Consider the following 6,915-nt stretch of genomic DNA (forward strand, 5'->3'; position numbering starts at 1 on the left):
CCTTGGGATTAAGAGGGATATTATTGGAGTCTCAATGACAGGAATCGCATATTTCTTTTTTTTTAGACAGAGTCTCGCTTTGTTGCCCAGGCTGGAGTGCAGTGGCGCAATCTCGGCTCTCTGCAAGCTCCGCCTCCCGTGTTCACGCCATTCTCCTGCCTCAGCCTCCCGAGTAGCTGGGACTACAGGTGCCTGCCACCACGCCTGGCTAATTTTTTGTATTTTTAGTAGAGACGGGGTTTCACCGTGGGCTCAATCTCCTGACTCGTGATCCACCCGCCTCGGCCTCCCACAGTGCTGGGATTACAGGCGTGAGCCACGGCGCCCGGCCGCTATACTAGTATTCTTAAGGTTAAATAACAAACTTTAAGAACTCTTTATTTTAAAAATTATTTTATGCTATTTAAATCTTTAAACTTAAGAGTCCTATGGAAATTATTTACATTTTATGAAGATAAATTAGAAGCAGAATATCAGCTTTTCTATATATAAAATTTGTAAGAAGGAAAATCTCCAAAATGTTACCTAAACATCTTCCATAAATCATCTTTTAAATAAATATCATTAAGACTACAAAGAATGCAAAAAACTTGAAATACCAAAAATCCATTTTATTCTCTCTGATCCAACTTCAGAAACCAGATTTCATAAAAGCAGTTTATAAAGGTAATTCATCATAGTTTGGAGCCTATGGAGGTCAAGTTTTCAAACAGAAAGCTTGCCAACATTATTGTCATCAGCTGCCAATAATTCAGCAATTGAAAAAATGAAAACTATTTCTTTTACATTTTCCTAAGCTAATAATTATAGGCATGATATTCTTCCTAAAAAAGTATCTTACTCTGCAAAGATCCCATTCAGAATTTTTCAGTATTTCAGATTAGCTCTTTGTCTTCTGGCAATGCAATTTGCCTCTACAAGTCGCAAGTGATGACATCTCGATAAGGACAGTTATCTGCAATGATAAATACTAAAAGTTGTAGGTCAAGTCCATTGTGCTAACTTTTCTTCTGCTGGGGACACTGAGATTTCTTCCTGCATCACAAATGTGTGCACTGTTAGAAGTGCTGCTTTCCCTGAACTGAGGCCAACTCCACATATGCCTTTGCCTATGAATGCCACAGCAGGAGAGTTTATTGTCCTCCTTGGCTCTTGCTGGGAAAATAATCTCTTCTCCACTAAGTCTAGCATCAGAACTTGCTGCCATTGCAGAAAAGGCCTTTTCCCTTTTGGTTGTTTTCTATCTGACATATTAAAAGTCCCCCTGGCTACATCTCTTGTTAATAAAAGTTGTCCATTGATTGCAAGCAAAAAATAAAAAACAAAGGAAGTTCACCAATAATTTAACTTAATTTTTGAATGAGTTATATATATGTTTACATTTACTTCTATGTTTAATAGTAACAGCATGCCTATGTTCAACATTCATTAATTCAACAAGTTCACTGAACACCTGCTATGTACCCACCATACTCCTATTTGTGGTGAGACAGGTTTGCTTTTCTCCTCATGACGGATTAAGAAACAGAGTCAAGAAATCGCACAAAACTTTATTCCAGAGCACAGACTACAACCCAAACTTGGGCCTTGCTTTTTTATCCAGTTCAATGGTCCCTGCCTTTTCATTAGAGTGTCTCAGCCCTTTGCATCTAACATAATTATTGATATCATTGGTTTAAGCTTGCCAGATTGCTATTTGTTTTCTACTTACTGTATTGGTTCTTCATTCCCTGGACTTTTATTCACAATTTTAAAAAAACATTGTTCTAGGGATTTAAAAACATATCATTACCTTCTCCTATTCAGCCTTAAATTATTATAGTACCACTCCACAGTGTAATTCAACAGTGTAATTTCATCCTCCCATTACTCAATATTTTACTTATGTAGGGACTCCACACCATGTTATAATATGTTAAATGACAATTGTCTTTTAAATAAATTAAGGAAAGGAGTAGTTGCCTACCCACGTAATGAACATTTCCAGTGATCTTAATATTTCCTTATAGATTGGAGTTGAGATATACTTCTCACTTACCTTGAAGAACTTCATGTACTGCTTTCTGTAATGCAGGTATGCTGTCATTTTGAGAAGCTCTTTCTCTGGACACAGAACAAAATTCTGTGATAAAATCTTTTTTCTCTCTTTTTATTGAAAAATATTGTATTCCATCATCTTTCAGTTTCCATAATTTCTGGTGAAATGTTCATGATATCTCTTGTAATTGCTTTACTCTACTTTTATTTTCTTTTTTCCTTCTCTCAGGCTGTTTTTATGATAGATAGTCTCTTTTTCTTTAACTTCAGAGGTTGAACTACAATATTGCCCGTTATAGTTTTCTTTGTAGTTATCCAGATTGCTGGTTGATGTCTTTCTTACATATATGGGTTGATTATTTTTCACCAAGTTTAGAAAATGTTGGCTGTAATTTCTTTATATTTTTCTACCCTTTCATCTCTTTTTCTGTGACTCCAATTGTACATATGTTTACTCATTTGATATGGTACCACAGATCAGACACACTGATTTTTTTTTTTAGTTTTCTGTTGAGGTATTTCTCTGTGCTTTTGTTCATAGCATTTCTGTTGATCCATCTTCAAATTTACAACCCTTTCTTTAACAATGTTCAAGTTTCTGTCAAGCTGTTTAATGAATATTTTTATTCCATTTACTACATTTTTACATTCCAAAATTTTTGCTTGGCTAATTTTAGAGCTTTGTTTTTTTTCTAAACATTCATCTCTTCTCTTGTTATATGCATGTTTTCCCATTAATAACTTAACATGCTTGTGATGAATATTTTAAATTTTTTGTCTGATGCTTTTTATACATGAGTTATATGTGGGTTTCCTTCTATTAACTCTCTTAACTCTTGATTATGGTGATATTTTTCAGCTTCTCTACAATTCCAAGTTTTCTTGTATTCCAGATTTTTACCTGTTTGTACTGTTTTCCCAAAGAATTCAAGCCTTTCTCTCTGTATATTGGGAAAGGTCAGGGAATTCTCATTTAGATTTCTCTCAGGTATGAGTAGAAATGGTGCTTGACTACAATTTTAATTATATTAATTTCACTGATCTGCCACAGTTTTCATTGGATTAAGTTCTTAATGCTGCCACTGAGGGACTGAAGTCTGATTTTCTGGGCTTTGATCTGAGAAGAGTTTTGGCAAACATTTCAGATGGCTTTGGTTCAGTTTTCTAAGTGAATTCTTTTAAGGATCTGAAACCCCTGAGTGGGGTGTAAAGTCAGTAATCGTGGTAATCTTATGTGTTTGCTTTTGTTTCCATTCCGAATTTTAATGTGAACCCAGGTCCTTCTAAATTTGAATTAATACTTTTTCTTCTCTAAATACGTTTGTCTTTTAGTCTTCCTGTGATAATATGTACTTTTTAATAAAATTTGCATTTTAAGCACACGTGGATTTAATTAAAAGTGAACTAGAATAGTTTCATCTTTTAAAGATGGCAAAATTTTAAAATACACAAAGATCAATAAATGTATAATTACTCAAACTGCCAGAATACTTATTAGGTCTAATTATACTGATGGAAAAGACAACTGGATATACCAAATAAAAATAACTTTAGAGTAAGAGCAGCAAAAAAAAATTAGTTACAATGAACCAAGATAATTGCAAATAAAATAATTTGTACATAAAAAAAAATCTTACATGAAAAAAAATCCACTAAGAAAGACTGATTCAGTAGCATAAAAATCTAGGAATTTTCGTAATATGTTATTTTGATAACGAAGACTCCTCTAAAACTTAGTTACATGAGAGAAGGAAAAAGAATTAACACTTACGGAAATTTATATGGATTACTAAGATTTAGAGAAAGAACCTCACAAATACGAAGAAGAGATGAGTCTTGAATTTTGCACTAAAGTGGATATGTCAGCTCATTTAGAAAACTCAATCTATTCTCAAGCTTCTGACTTTAGAAGTACACATATTTGCCATGATTCAAAACCAGATGAACTATGAATAGCAGTCACCGCTTTCAAAATTTATCAAAACATGAGTAAATAAGTAGAAGTCCAAAAAATAATAATGGAGATTGCTTTCTCAAGATCCATTATAATTGAGAAGTTATTATTTGTCAATATGAGAAAATATAAATATTTACATAAGACCTTATTAACAGTGACTCCAACTATACTTAGCTTTTATACAGTGGGTTATGATACTGAAATAGGTAGAATGTAGATGCAATCCTTTAGAATGATGATGTTCAAATCAGAGGCAATACAGTCATTTTGGGTCAAAGGGCATGTACTGACAATAATATAAGTATAGAGAGAGGTAGTAGCAATGTCATTATTAAGGACTTAAACTCAGGAGTTAGACTGCCTGAGTTCAAACAAAGACTGAATTATTATTTTTATTTTATTTTATTTTATTTTGTTTTCTTTTTTGGAGACAGTGTCTCACTCTGTTGCCCAGGCTGGAGTGTAGTGGCATGATCTCAGCTCACTGCAGCCTTCGCCTTCTGGGCTCAAACAATCCTCCCTCCTCAGCCTCACGAGTAGCTGGAACTACAAGCACGTACCTCCACACCTATCTAATTTTTTGTATTTTTTCATAGAGTCAGGGTTTTGACATGTTGCCCAGGTTGGTCTCCAGCTCCTGGGCTTAAGTGATCCACCCGCCTCAGCCCCTCAAAGTGCTAGGATTATAGGTGTGAGCCACCATGCCCAGGATGTATTATTGAATGAATGTGTGATTTGGGCATATTGCCTATCTGAGTTTCAGTTTTCTCATTTGTAAGATAAAGATCAACCTCACAGAGTTATATTCAAGATTAAATAAGTTAATCTAGTATATGCAAAGCATTAGAAATAGTGTCTGGAATACAAAAGGCACTATATGTTAAATTATTACTGTTATTATTATATTATACCTAAATCCCATACATAGCAAAATATATTATAAAGAAAGTTCTATTGCTTGTATTTTTGGTAGGTTCCAAAATTTCTTTACTCCATGGAAAATAGAACTATTATGTTTATTCTAGTCAGGTACCTGGAACAGACACAATCTTTTATTAATTTTTAAGGTACGTCTATAAGAATTAGGTAAGAATTGTGAGTTCTCCACTTAGACATCAAGCTTCCAAGAGGACCCAAGAGGAGTCCTCTTGGGTTAAGGGATGAGAAAGTTTCAAAAACCATATTGTATTATCAATTAAAGAAGCCAATCAGTGATAAACATCCTTTGCTTCGAATTTTTACATCTTTCCAAGTAGATATGTGAGGCCTATGTTTTTTGGGACATTTTTTAAATTAACATATTGATCTCAGATGGAGTAAGAAACAAAAAAGCTAAGGAAAGCCCCATCCTTAAGGGATTATGGGCAGAGAACTGCAAGATGCCTAGAGTCAAAGCTGGAAGCTGTCTTCTAGGGATAAAGAAGTGGGAGGCTGGGATGAACTAATTGAAAGGGAGAAGGGTTTTGTCCAACTTTTATAATTGTTGGTCAAATAAAACATACTCTCCTGGAGAATCTTTAAGCTACCTTCTTATCTTCTATCAGTTCTTTATCCAAGTCAATGATCGATTTTTCTCAAGTTACCAAAATCCAACAGGGTCTCTAAACTTACAAGTTATCCCAATATACCATCCATGCCTCTACCACCCAAGCCAACTCTTACTAATAGAAGCAAATTCTGGCAAAGCTAACAATGACATTCTTTTTCTTGATAAGAAACTATGAGAAACCGCTTCCTGACCACCTCCTCAACAAACAGCTCTACTAGTTTAAAATGCAACATATATTCTCTCATTTATATTATGTAATAGGGAAAATACATGAAGTCTTGGGATACAGTAGCCCAACAGAAAAAGTGGGTTTTAATTTATGGTCCTTCACTTGGAATGTTAAAAAGTATCTCTACCAGCCAGCCAGGAGCCTACTTTCTGTATTTCAATCTTAATAGGTAGATTTGGTATTGGTAGAAGAAGGCCTGCTTTTATTTTATTTTATTTTTTTGAGAAAGGCAAACACAGTACATAGCCTGAACATGCACATAGAAATTACATGTCATATTTGAAAAGAAAAATTAAAAACACCGATATTGGCCATATTTACCTAAGCAATGTAAACCATGAAATGGAATTTGAGAATGCACAAAGTTTAATCCGATGGCCATTGATAGTTTTTTTTTTTTTTTTTTTTTTTTTTTTTTTTTTTTTTTGCCTAATTAGTGTAAACAACTTACAGTCAGTCAAAATGTGTTAGAGATCTTCCAGACCATTTTGACTCCCTCCGTGTTACTGTATGAAGGAGAGGAAGGGATGGAGAGATCATGAGGGCATCTTTAGAGAGAATGTTACAGCGTTCTGTGTTTTCTTCCTCCTTTAATGTAACAGAGTATGTACGTGGCTTTCATCTTGAAATTATCAGTACCTGGGAAGGAGAATTGCTCATGTACATAAAGAAAGGAGTCCTCATTATAGACATGATTCCATATCATAGAGAATGTCAGTCAGAGAAACAGTTAAAATCTCAGCAGACTAATAATATTTTACTTTTCTGCATCCCCCCTACCCCAACAAATACCATAACTCCTATGGCAGACGTCATGTCAGTCTTCTCATTTGCAAGAAAATTTTTGACTATCAGTACAAAGCTCCCCTTCTCCCTCTTGGCCACTTCCAGCCTTAAAAAATACAGCAAGGTCTTCCTTATCTGAGGGTCATGAGGTCTCACAAGCCATGAGTGTCACAAGTCTCTTCATCCCTGCTGACTACAAATTTTTGGAAAAGATCTTGGGTTGCTTTCATGTATAAAAGGAAAAGTTAAATTCAGATGTGTGAAGAAGAAACTGAAGAACTTGAAACTGTCTGCATTTGAGATGTGCTTCTCTTTTTCCTGAAGTCAGTTGTCAATAAACAAGGACATCATTTTAAA

The sequence above is a fragment of the Rhinopithecus bieti genome, unplaced genomic scaffold (genome assembly GCF_001698545.2).
Source record: "Rhinopithecus bieti isolate Rb0 unplaced genomic scaffold, ASM169854v2 scaffold_1295, whole genome shotgun sequence".
In the NCBI taxonomy this organism is placed as follows: Eukaryota; Metazoa; Chordata; class Mammalia; order Primates; family Cercopithecidae; genus Rhinopithecus; species Rhinopithecus bieti.